At 46.0% G+C, this 13,197-nt stretch overlaps 1 long non-coding RNA gene across 2 annotated transcripts in view; it reads right to left on the bottom strand.

The window, feature by feature from the left end:
* LOC136301922 (uncharacterized) overlaps positions 1-13,197 on the bottom strand; it is a 28,180-nt gene that overhangs the window by 9,295 nt on the left and 5,688 nt on the right. Inside the window, exon 5 of one of the 2 annotated variants that reach the window (XR_010723957.1) lies at positions 12,497-13,133. The exons of the other annotated variant lie outside the window; for it this stretch is intronic. This is a non-coding gene — a long non-coding RNA (uncharacterized lncRNA). Of the gene's footprint in view, positions 1-12,496; positions 13,134-13,197 lie in introns of those variants that run through there. 2 annotated transcript variants of the gene reach the window in all.

Below are 13,197 nucleotides of genomic sequence, written 5' to 3'. Positions count from 1 at the left end.
AGCATTTTTTTCCCCTTAACTATTTTAATGGTCTGAACTGATTATTTGACCACTGGGTTGGCATTGTTTGGAGTTTTGATTCATTTGTATGTGCTTTTCAATGAGTTTCTAGGTGGGGAACATCTGGTTCTAGTTTACTGAAGTTGGCTTTTAATTTGATTTTTATCTTACTTTAATCATTTTGAAGAATGGTAACCTGGAATTGTGGAGCATTTTCCTAATCCTCAGATGCAGTTCAAAGACACAAAAAGCAAATAGCATGATTTCATCCTCTTTGCACTGTTGTTTTCCCTAGGATAGATGTGCGTTTCTCATTTTAAATCAGTGGTTACAATAGCAGTGCTGCTATTTCCCATTGGTAACAAGGGCATGTTCGTCTGCTGTTCCCTTGAGTGTGTCAAGTTGGTTTTTCTCTTCCTTTTTGCTTGAGTCCTGCAGTAAAGCTCTGGGATGTGCTGATGTGATGTTACCAGTCAGTTCAACCCTGGGCATGAAAAAGAGAACAAGCGCTAAACACCTCCTGCAACAGGCCTGGGCACACACAGGTGCCTCTCACATCCCCTGCCCTGGCTGGCAAATCTTCTCAGAGCTGTGAGACCTCACCCTGCTCCCCAGTGAGACCTCCCAGGCCATTAAACAGCCCCCTTTCCATTTGAGTGGCCACAGAGACACACCTGTGCTCACAGCCCCCCACAAGCCACATATGCTAAAGAGACTGCAGCCAACTGCACCCCTTCCCCTGTCTCCCCATCTTGGCCATATCTTTTCCCTTCTAAGTGTCCTTGTTCTCATCTCTTAGGCAACAAATGGGAGAAAAAGACCCAGAGTGAAAGAAAAATAAAAGGGAAAAACCCTATTCTTCAAGAAGAGGAAATGAGAACAGAGGAAGTCCTCCTTTTCTTTGGTCCCTAGGCAAGGAAAGCACATTTTGGAGGTAACTTGTGCATGGTTGTTGGAATTCTTCCTTCAGCCCTTGCTGAGAGGACGACACCTTCCAAAAGAAACTATCTTGGACCTTCCAGCATAATGCTTCTTGCTCCCTGAAAATTCTCCATTTGCATTTTAACAAAAATTTCTCCTTAGGGGAGAGGGCAAGTGGAGAAACAGCTCACTCTGAGCTTCTGTCCCAGCACATCCACCCAATTCCGTCACACATTTACCAGAGGCTGTGTCCAAGGCTTTTATTGATGGAAAGCTGGTTCTGGGATATATCTGTCAAGAAGGCAAATTTTCTTTTAAAGGCTGTGGTGGGAATTATCTTCTTCCCTGGACAAAAATGTCCTACTGCACCTTCCTAACAAAACAGAGGAAAGTTACTGGTGATGGATTCCCTGGAGACACTACAGGTGATCATAGAAAATTAGATATTGAAAGTGAAACAGTAAATCAGAACATCAGCTATGAAGAGGACAACTAAAAGCACTGATTTGAAAAGTCAGCTGGAATGTCTGCTTGGGGAAGTGCCTGGGCTGCTGACACCTACAAGAGAAGAGGGAGGTGACAGAAGAAATCAAGTGGCATTATCTTTGTGTTTGTAGCCTTTGCAAGACAGATGACATTGGCCTGGCGGGCAATGCTGTGTCGAATGGCTCTGAGATTGATCCACTGCAGAAATTCTTCCATTAGGCTGGAAGGGAAGATGACAGGGGCCCTGTGGAGAGGAACTGGGAACACGATTAGAAGAAACTGAGGAGTTGTATTGACATCTTGACAGGACTTATAACAGTTTGGAAATCATAGGGTAACTGACAGTTGCTGCTCCCTGGATGGAATGCAGTTGGCAGGCCGGGAAACCTATTCCACCATGATTCCCCCAAAAAACACCTGCTAAGGGGGAATGGAATGCAGGGTGGGGCAGAGCAGAGGCACCATGGCCAGGCTCTGTTCGAATCCTTGCAGGCGGGGGAACTTGATGGTATTTTGCAGCTGATAAACCTCATTCCACCTGTCAACCGTTGGAGGTAGGGGAAGACATTCTGCTGCTGAGCCAGCAGCTGTGGTAAAATCCCTCTTCTTAGATGAAATTGCTTCATTAAAGGCTGATAATAATTGTAATGCACTCCTCCATCCCAAAGTTACCCACCCCTAAGATACAACTTCCCCTCACTGGGCACCTGCTCTGTGTTCTTTCTGGCTGTATCTTTAAAAGCAAAGCAAGAGAATTTTACAGTCACCAGTAACACAGGTATGCATGACTAGACTCACTCAAGCCCCACCTAAACAGAAAGAAATAGTATAAAAGTAAGTGGAGAATGGGAGGAAAGTTAGGGAAGACACCATTATAGCTGCTGGGTTCAGTGAATGGGCTGAATCTGTCTTCTCCCCCATTGGGACACCTGCTGGGTCAGAATCATCCTCTGTGCACACTGAATATTTTACTGGGGGTTAAAGCTTGTCTGTGCATTCCTTCAAGTATACTTTTGCAGTCACACACTATCATCAACATCTTTGAACCTTAACCTCTCATGATTTTATATTAATAAGGAGTGTTATTCCAAAATTGTCAGTGTGAATCCTTCCTGGGTGCTGGCAGTCACCGGCAGCAGGGAACACACTCCAATAAAGGGGAATATCTGCTGAGGGGTCTCCCTGAGGCTGATGGTTTCCCTGACTGAGTCAGTCGAGCTGCCCTCCAATCCAGCCAGACAGTTCACTGCAAGGTCCCCTGAACTGGACACTGGTAGGGTGGTTGGGCACAAGGGACTCAGCTTTCCTGGGGCACTGACAGACAAATTAAACATTAAGGGTTAAGAAAATCTCCCCACGCTAACGGCTGAGGAAGCTTCCCATTTTCATGTGACTGAGCCAAAGTGGAAACTGGGGCAAAGCCTGGGGACAACTGCCTGACCCTCTGGCACCTGTAGCTCCTGTATAGGGTGCCTCAGGCACTGTGCTCAGGAACACAGGGCCATGGATGCATTTGCATTGATGTCCTTATGTCTTCCATGAAAGCCTACACTCCTAAATAAAGAAATGAACGCTCAGTGCTCAGAAGAAGAACACCTGTGTTTATTCATATGGAGCCAGAGCTGGGAGTGCAGGGAAGGATTTCATCATGTCTTGGGAAGGTGTGTCAGGATAGACAAGAGACGGGACCACTGATAGTCATGTTAAAAGGATGATTTATTGCTCCTATGTTCATCAGTCTCATGAAAAGGTAAGAACGTGTTCACATCAGAAGTCAGAGGTTGTCGTATCTCTAGTTACAATGCCTTATAAAGATTTATTAGCCAATAAACTGCTGCCACAAAGTTAGTGTCTTTGCACCAATCATTAATTGTTTTTATACGTTTTGCCGCACTGTGGATTTTCTTAACCAATCATATAACACCACACAAACCTACATTGCTACACGTTATAACTTCTTACTCCCTTTATAATTAGTTCAATAGCTAAACTTTAAAGTCTAAAACTTTCCACTACCTAGCTTAACATGTTTCTGCTCAAACTACAAATCCACATTCCTGCTTCTGGTCCCTAAATCTGGAAGCCTCTCCCAAGGTCTTAAATCAAACCCTGTGTTCATTTCTATGTCTTGGCCTGTAGGCACAAGATCTGTACCTTGATTTTCCTCAAAGGTCTGTCTTAGCAGTGAAGTTCCTGGTGCAGTGCCACACTTTCCTCAGATACAATTAATTGACAATTTTTATGTGTTACTGCAATGTTATTGTGAGACTCCCTAAACATCATGAAGTACCCAAATGTGGTTAAGTTCTGCCTTTCCATGTAAAAACTGCAGCTCTTTCAGTGCCCACTGTGCTTCTTTGTCTCGGTGTAATCACAGATGGAAACTAAGCAGCACATGGCCTCTGGCTTCTTTCCCCCTCATTGAACTAGGTAGAGAATTGAAAAGGGTAAAAGTGAGAAAATTCATGGGTTTAATAAATAACACTTTAATAAATAAAGCAAACACTGCATGTGTGAGCAAAGCAAAGCAAGGAATTAACTGACTACTTTCCATCCACAGCCAAGCATTCAGCCTCTTCCAGAAAAGCAGAGCTCCATCATGCTTAAAGGTTACATGGAAATACAAATGCCATCACTCAATATCTCCCCTTTCTTTCCTCTTCCCCATCTTTATATGCTGAGCATGATGTCCTATGGCCTGGCTGACTCCTTTGGTCAGTTTGGGTCAGCTGAACCATCTGTGTTCCCTCCCAAATTTTGTTCACCTTCAGCTACTCATTGGTAGGTGGAATGAGGAGCAGAAGAGGCCTTGACTCCATGTAAACACTGCTCAGCAATAACTCAAAAATCCCTGAATTATCAACACTCTTTCCAGCACAGATTCAAAGCATAGTCCCATTCTAGAAGAAAATTAACTCTACTCCCTGCCTTTCTCTTGCCCCTTTTCCAGTCTCTGCCTTTGCCTGTCCCTCTCCCATCCCGGGCTGAGCTCCTGCCTGGCCATATCTAAGGCTCCGTGGGAGCTGCCGAGGAGCAGAGCAGAGCAGAGCTGCCCTTCCAGTCTTTTGTCTTTGCTCCAGGGTATTCTGAGCTGGGAACAGCTGGTGGAATCTGGGCCTTCAAAGCAACAAACACTGAGGTAAAAGTCTCAGGCAGGACTCATTCTTCTAAGCATCAGTATTGCAATTAGCAAGGAGGATGATTTAGGAAGGAGGGGATGGAGCTGCTACAGAGACCAGACCAGATATTCCCCAGATGCCCAAAGTTGAAAACCAAGGTTTGTCCCTCTCAGCAGGTGGGGATTGGTGGTGGAGCAAATATTGACCTTGCAGACAGCGCTGGACCCACACGGGAGCAAGTGGATATGACCTGAAAAAATCAGTGACTCCATGGAGAGCTCCCATTGGAGCAGGTTCCTGACAGGGGCTGTGGTCCCACGCAGTGAGTAGCCTACGTCAGAGGAGGTTTTCTGGCAGGACCTGTGTCCCACAGAGCAGCCACAGTGCCACGGCCTGTTCCTGAAGGGCGGCATCCCATGGAAAGGACCCATGCTGGATATGTTTTGAGGAATTGCAGCCAGAGGGGAGAACCTGCATTGGAGAAGTTTCTGGAGAAATATCATCTGTTGCTTGTACACCACACTGAAGCAAGGGAAGAGAATGGCAAGGAAGAAATGGCAAAGAAAACATGTTTTGAAGTGATTTCAAGCTACATTCCCCATCTCTGTGCAGTGATGCATGATTTGTTCTTATTTCTCATTAACTCTATTGATTTTGATTGGCAATGACTTAAACACCTTTCCCCAAGTCCCTGTGTTTGCCCATGATGGCACTATTGGGACAGCTCACTGTCCTTTTCTGGACCAAGAAACGTTAATTGTATGGTTTTTTTCCTTCTGACCCACAGAGGAGCAGCACTGAGACAGCAGCTTGTTGAGCCCCTGGAGAGCAACCCAAGTCAATTCACCGCACCTTCGCAACTCCTTCTTCCTGATGAAGTCCACTGTAGCAGCCACCCAGAGCAGCCATCTCTGCTGATCTGTATTCCTAAACAGCCTGTGTAGCTCCATCCACCACAGCACTCTGGAAGCTACAGCAACACATCTCCATCATCCCATGGCTTTGCAGCCAAGGCACAGAGGAGAAATGAGGCTGTGCTGGACAAGAGCGCAGGATATGTGCATTAAACCTGCACTTCCCCAAACAGCCTCTGCACTTCCCAGAACAGATCCTCCTGCATCATAAATGGGACCAGCCCTCCTAGCAGCCCTCCCTCCACTGCCTTTTATTGCCACCAAGCCAGAGGGATGTTTCCTGCACCTGCCATTGCCTGACAAGAGCCCCGGGGAGCAGCTGCTAGAAAGAAATGCTGAGAGATCTGTCTTCCCCATCTGTTGGTTTTTGGTTCACTCTGCTGCAGAGCTGCTCCAGGGTGATTCTTGGCTCTGCAGTAATAAGTTGCTGCATCCCCTTGTTTTGCTGCCAAGATCTGCAGTGGGAATCTGTTCTTGAATTTCTCATCTTTTATCTTAAAGCGATCTTTGAAACCTTCTCCATAGGTACCATCCTCGTTGTAAATCCATTCCTGGGTTCCACTTGGGCCCTGACGGTACCACGACATGGAGTAATACCGCATAGAATCCCCCTTTATGGTGCACTGGATGATGACTGAATTTCCCTCTCGCACAGTCAGTTCCTTGGGCTGCTCCAAAGTAGCTGCACCAGCAAGTGAGACTGCTGCAGAGAGAAAGAACAAGCCATGATCACTCCAAGATTCAGCTAAGGTCAGGGCAATGCTGCTGGGGCGTTGGAATGGCACTGGACCAGTGGGAGGACAAAATCCTCCTTGTTGAAGCCAGCTGACACAGATGGGCACAGCTGGTAGCAGCTATCAACGCTCACATGGAAGGAGACTCCACATTTCCCTCCCTCCTTTTCCCTGTAAAACAGGAAGGTTTTTCTGATTTCTCCAAAGAAGCAGGAAGGATTTACACCATGGGGGGACAAATCCCTTTGTCCTTGCCAGGACAGGATGGTGAGGAAGCCACTCTGCTGTCCCTGAAACTGCTCCAGATGAGGCCAGCAAAGACAAAGGCTGTCCCAGGCATTGAGGCTCGGTCCCTGTGCTGCCATCCTCCAGCTGGTCTGTGCCACAGGGGCCGCAGTGGCCCAGGAGCAGAGTGTCCAGTGGCAGGGCAAAGCGCTGGGCCCCAAGATGGGAGTGCAGCAGGGAACTGGCCTGCGTGTGCCCAGGCTGCAGAGGAGGCAGCTTGGATGGAGGTGGTGAGCTCAGAGGCAGGAGAGGAGCAGGGCTGCTCTCCCCGTGCTCCACAGGCATGGCTGGGCAGCTGGAGGGGGGAACAGGTGCGGCTGCCAGCGCTCAGCACAGCTGCCCAGAGCCGTGCAGAGCACAGGGCCACGCTCAGCTCCGGGGGCCAGCAGCCCTTGCCTTCACTTACCTACAATGGGCAATAAGCCCACGCACAGGGCACTCCACATGGCCAGGCCAGCTCTGTCTGGCCTCTCTCCACCTTCTCTCTGCCTGCACAGCAGCTCTGCCCACACCTGCCCTGCCTGTGCCTCTGTCACTGCACTCAGGCCAGTCCCTCCTGGTCCCTCCCTCTGTCTGTGACAGCACTGAGGGGGAGAGGTGGGGCAGGAGGACCAGAATTTGAGGCTGTTGCTGCCCTCCAGAGTGTCTCTTCTCTCAGCCTGTTTGGTTCCCATCCTTCTTTCAAGCCGTCTCCATATTCACCCTTTCTGTGATCCTCTGCAAGACTCTCAGACTTGGTTTGGAGTGGGTCAGTGGCAACACTAATTTGGGAAATGCCGTTGTTAAACCACCACAGCCTTATTTGGCACCCAAAGTGGGGCATAAAGGTTTGAGATAAGAACAGATCTGTCCAGAGTGGGTTGGATACAAATTTGATCTAAGCATGAGTTGTATCAGGTATGGGGCCACAGGTGACAATGCTGCTTGGGCTGTTCCTGTGGCTGTGGTACCTACCCCTGTGTATGTTCCTGTAGGTGCTCCTCATGATGATCTTGTGCAGGGCTGTGGGTGTTGACAAGGGGATTGGGAAGAGGACAGAAACTCTCAGCCTCTGGAGGTGACTCCTGTCAAGTGTGAACAGAAAGGATTCTCTCAAGGACGATCTAGCTGTGTTCCCCATCATTTGGCACACCATGGCCAGAGACTGTATTTGTCATCAAAATAAAACTGTATGTGCAAAATCCCTGTTAGAGATGGCCATGTAATGAAGGCTGGGGTGTCTCTACTCTGTCTCATTGCAGGTTATGATTCTCTACAGGTCACAAAAGTGGAAGTGCCCTGATCACGGGAGGCTTTGGCATAGCCAGGAATCACCTGAGGCCCTCCCTGTCACCGGTCGGGACACAAAAGAACCACACTTCCTCAGGTTCAGAGGTGAGCAGAGAAAAACCAAGTTTATTATTATTTGTGATTTAAATAGGATTTGGACTTTGGTCAAGGATTGGTAGATGAGAGGAACACCTTTCTGACCCTAGTGGTCAGTTCACCAGTCCATGACAGACTGGAATGAAAACAATCTACTTGTTTATGCTACATTCGTGAGAGACTCCACTAGAAATATGTAAACAGTCATCAGAAGGCTAAAGAATCAGAGCGACACCTTCCTACAAAAATCCCAGATTTGACATCTATTTTCAAAGCTGTGCTTTGGAAAGACAGGCATTCCCAGGAGCACTGCACTCCCCTGTCCTGAGCAGTTTTGCAGGGGAAGATCAGGTTCCCAATACTTCAGTTCAGACCATATCTGCTGACTGCAACATGAGGGAGAGGGAGAAAGAGAACTTGCCTTGTGGTCAGATATTTAACCATCCTCCTAATGAGTTTCTGTGATGCACATGCCCATTTCAGCTCTCTGTTGCCTATCCTGAGTTGTTCCGCACATATATATGAGGATGACTTGCTTATGGGAGGTTTTCCAAAATGCACTAATGAAGATGTCATGAATGCAACCCCACATCATTCTCCTTCCCATACCCAGTCAGGGCACACGTCACTCACTGCATCCTGAATAAGATCCGGATCAAACCAAATCTGTAGCTGAATGACCAACACATTGTGGTGCTCACTCGGCTGTGCCTTGTGTTTCCCGCTGTCATTTTCTACATATCACTTTTCATTACCACCATTCTCCTTCCCTCCAGTATTTCCTGACATTTAACAAGGAGAAATGTTTGTCCCAGAATTCAGCAAAACCATAGTTTCTCTCCTGTGAATTCAAGGCAAAATTTGACAGAAAACACCATTCTGATCACAAGTCAGGAATGGGGACTTAGTAAGAGATTTAGCCTGATCTCTACAGAGCAGAAGCAGGAAGCCCAAGTGTAGGACTCCTGCAGTATTTGAGATTGAGATTCCTAAGGAATTTTGAAAGCAGTGCTGCAAGTGCTTCTCTGATTCTACTCCATGTCTTGTGTTATAAATAATTTTCAGCTCTAACCCTGCTTTAGTTTTAAGTTTCAAATGAAGCTTCTCTGAATCTAGCTTCAGTTCTTCAGTTCTTTCAGCTTCCTGATTCTGGACTTTCCAAAGTCTCTATCGCTTAACAAGAGTTTCCAACTGCACCTGCTGGCAGGGGCAGAATGCCAATGAAGAGCAAAGAAGTTTAATTTGTGGCATGTGCAAACACAACACTTCTTGTGGGTTTGGGTGATTTCCTTGGTTGGTTGGTTTTTTGTGGTTTTCTTCCTGTTTGAGCTATTTACTGGGTTCCATGAAATTGAAAATGTTGTGAGAATGATAAACACTTTGGCCAGAAGGTAGCAGGAGAGATCAGAGAAACAAGTTCAGTTTACATCAGTAGATCTAATTTTACCAGGAAGTTTTCAGTATTTCAGGACACAAAACAGACAGGTCTGACTATGCCCAGCAGATGCAGGAATGTGATTATTACATTGCATTATAAATGCTGTATAAGAAAACAGAAGCATTCAGCAGTACAAAAAGCTTTTTAATATTGCCCATTCTCTTGGAGTTCTTCAGAATGCTTTCCCATGTAACCTCTTGGAAAGAGGTTTATTCTTTCAGGATGCTTTTAATGTTGTTGGCCACTGGAGAGAGCTCTCAGCATTTTGACTTGCTCAGCAGGACAGATGTCAGATACCACACTTTATTTATGAGACTCACCCAAGGGGGGGAAAAATACATATGATGTGCTAGAGGTGAAAATTTTCCTCAAATTACTTAAAACCTTTTATTGAAGTTCACTTTGTGGCTGGTCTTGTCACTGAAACTAGGGGAAAATCAAAAACCCTCCAACAGCATTTTTTAGTGTTAGAGAATGAAGGCATTACTTTATTCTGGTCAAGATGTGCAACAGAAATCATTTTATCCACACATTGCATGGGTTGTGCAGAGAAAATCCTTCCATGACACATGATTTTCAGGAAATTTTTCTCATACTTATATAGTCAAAACCCAGGGAAATTCATTGGTTCCATGTTCTTTTATCCCAAGTTACACAGTTTGTAGCACTTGGTTTCCTACTGATCCCTTTACCTTCAATGTTAATATGATTCTCATTCTTTGTGCTCTTGCTGATCTTTTCCCAATCCAGGTGTCACTTACCATGCCAGGGATGATGTTTGGAGCTGATGATCGTTAATTTTTGTTATCTTTTATGTACCTTCTTTGCTACTCGCTGTCTGCTGGGATGTTAAGCTCATCAGGCCTTGAATGCTGAAAGAGTCCTTTTGAAAGAAACTTCAGTTCCTTTACCCCTGGGCAAAGGTGAACGAAACCTCTGACTAAAGGTATAAAAAGAAATTTTAAACTTCTTCTCATTTCCCACAGTGTGAGAAAGGTATGACAGCAATACAGAACGACTGAGGTTGGAAGGGACCTCTGGAGGTGATTGGGTCTCCCCTGCTCTAGCAGGATTGTCTGGAGGTGTTTGCCAAGGACAATGTCCATGTGGATTTTGAATATCTCCAGGGACTGGAATGGCTCAAACCCTGAGATTTTCAAAGGCTGTCTGAGCACAATCAAATACTGACACAAATTAATCTGTAGGAGAATAGAAACAGTACGGTTAAAATATATTGTATAAAAGAGCTCTGCTTTTAAACATGCTCCATTATTTTCTTATCATGGGATCCCTTAGAGGACAATATTGTTTTTTCTGATGTCAGAATAATTGCACATGCAAGTGTGCTTCTTTTAAGAGAGGGTATTTTAACGTGGAGCACAGTTCCTCTACTGTTATATATGAGTAATGCGATAGTTGGCACTCATGACTAAGGGATAAATATTATGTGGATGTTAAGAGAAGTTTTATTGATCTGTAATTATATTATTGTGACACGTTCTCCTGTCGTCCTCTTTCCCCTCCCCCTTTCTTGTTGTCACGCGATGGCCTTGGGACTTGGGGCATTTGGGGGGAGGGCAGGCTTGTTACTATGGCAACACCTGACCACCAATCAGGTTGAATGAAAGCAGCCTCCCCCAATGGACGGTGAAGGGGAGTTGATTGGCAGATGATGGGAGGGGCCAGGTAAAAGGAGGAGCCGCCATTTTGTGGCAGAGCGCTTGATGGTTTAGTTCCTACCTGCCTGGACTGTGATTTTTCCTTATTCAGTCTTTGGTTGTATTTTTTTAAGGCTGAATAAACTGTTGAAATTTGAAAAGTGAGCGTGGTTTCTCAAATCTACAAAACTCTCCTCAGCTGATTTCAGCTGGGAGAGCTGCAGATTCTGGCCTCTTCTGTGGAATTAACCACATTAACACAATCTTACTCTTGGGCTGCAAAAAAGTCCCACTTGTGGGGTTTCTTCTGGAAACAATTCAGTTCATCTGTTTTCCTAAGATGCATGTCCTGCTTTGCCAATGCAAAGTGAAAAGCCACGGCTTAGTGGGGGCAATCTGGGACCCTGCCATGAAACGAGGGCTTTAGGTCAGTGAAACACTCACTGTCAGAGGTGTCAGCAAAACCAGGTTAATACAAATTTGCCCAAGTGTGGCACAGTCGAACAGCAAAGCTCACTCTGAAATTTTTCTACGTGGATGAATCAGGGACAGGAACATTGACGTAGAATGCATTTGGAAAGATTGATGCAGACAACAGGGAAAAGAAAGGGGTAGAGCTGTAAAAGTAAGTCCCTCCCATTGAGTCATGAGGTACAGAAAGGAACCCCCAGCTTTCTAAACTCCTTCCCAGAGGAGGTGGGGATGGATCCAATCCTAGCCCCGGACTTCATCAAGACTTTATGACTAAGGGATTATAACAGCACTTCATCATTAACCTTTCCCTCCTCTCCATCTGATTTGTCTAAGGGAGTATTCTCAAAATATGAATCTGTCTGAGAGACTGGGCAAAGGTGTGAAGTACTTGAGAACATGGTTCTGGGTGTCATTGGAAAATCATAAGAAAAATTTATGATTTATGTTATGGTGATAGAATGCACTGAATGAGCATTTTACTGGATTGGCATTTGCCATGTAAATTTCACACAGCTTCTGCAAGGGCTGAGGGTCTTTGGGTGTCTGCAGGGCCTGAGTATCTGACCTGACCAAGCTGAATGCAGCCCACCTTGCTGTGTCCTCTGTAGAGGCTCTCTTGAAGCCAGCAGGAACTCAGCCAGGGGGAGAAAAGCCTTCTTTCCCCTCAGGATGTGGTTAACTTGTTTTTTCAAAAGCAGGGGAGGCTTAATCCTGCCTGGGGTAACTGAGTCAGAAATGGTGACCACAGCATCCTGCCTGTAGCTTGTGAGAGGGCCATGAGCGGGGGAAGGTGTGTGCTGGGCTCTGTTAGGTAGAACCAAGTTGCCATGGGAACTATCAGTCCATCAAACCACGTGCTATTATTTTTTGGTGGCCTCTTCCTAACATCACTGAGTGCAGAACAACAGCAGGATTTCTTCTCTGCTGATGTGAGCATTATCCTGCCTCATGCCTTCAGCAAGGACTCTCCTCACTGAGGCTTTTGAATGTGGCAGAGAGACACTTCCCTGCACAGAGTCTGAAAAAGACAAATTCTGCCAGCAAGATTTCAGCAATCTCCATCCCAACTTGGGAAGAAAAAGCACAGAAAACCCACTCCTTTTTGGCCTAGTACAACTTTATTTTCACCACTACTACAGGAACATAAATTGCACATGAGCTATACTTGGCAGAATACAGGCTTAATAACGAGATTAACGATGTCTGGTTGAATTGAATCACTTCAGTTCCTACACAGCTCTTCTCCTCAGCAATACACAGTTATTATTATGGAAGCTATCTAAATCCAATACTTGTATGGCATCTACTGGGCTTGAATTCCCTCAGCAATAATACTCCAATTCTCCAGGCAGTAACACAAAATGCCTGGGAAAGGTGCTTTTCAAAGGCCATGTATCTAGAGTGAGCATTGGAGTTTTCAAAGCTATTGAAGCACATTGGACACTTGTGTGCAAATGCCAGAAGGGTGGGGAGATCTGCTTAGCAGGAGGATGAGGATAAATCCACTCTCCTCAGTTCTCAGAGCACAGGAAACAGCAAAAGCACTTAAAACTCTTTGGTGTAAATCAGCTGGCCAGGCAGGAGTGACCAGTGTTCAGTGTCTTCAGGGGAAGGTGCTGCCTGGTGTCCTGGGTGGTTTCTGTCAGCAGCTCTGCCCCTGCTTGTTCAAGCCCCTTGTGCTGCTGGTTCACATTCTTTCCTGCTCTGCTTCAGGTTCTTCTTGCCTTTATTCCCCATGTCTGGAAGAGCAAATGGAGGTTGAAACTACATTTAATGAAACTGGTCCTAAGAACCACTGTTTGA

This window comes from Chamaea fasciata, unplaced genomic scaffold (assembly GCF_029207755.1).
Source record: "Chamaea fasciata isolate MVZ Bird 193981 ecotype frontalis unplaced genomic scaffold, bChaFas1.0.hap1 SCAF_27, whole genome shotgun sequence".
Classification (NCBI taxonomy): domain Eukaryota; kingdom Metazoa; phylum Chordata; class Aves; order Passeriformes; family Sylviidae; genus Chamaea; species Chamaea fasciata.
The sequence above is the reverse complement of the archived record's forward strand: the minus strand, read 5'-3'. Positions and strand labels throughout refer to the sequence as shown.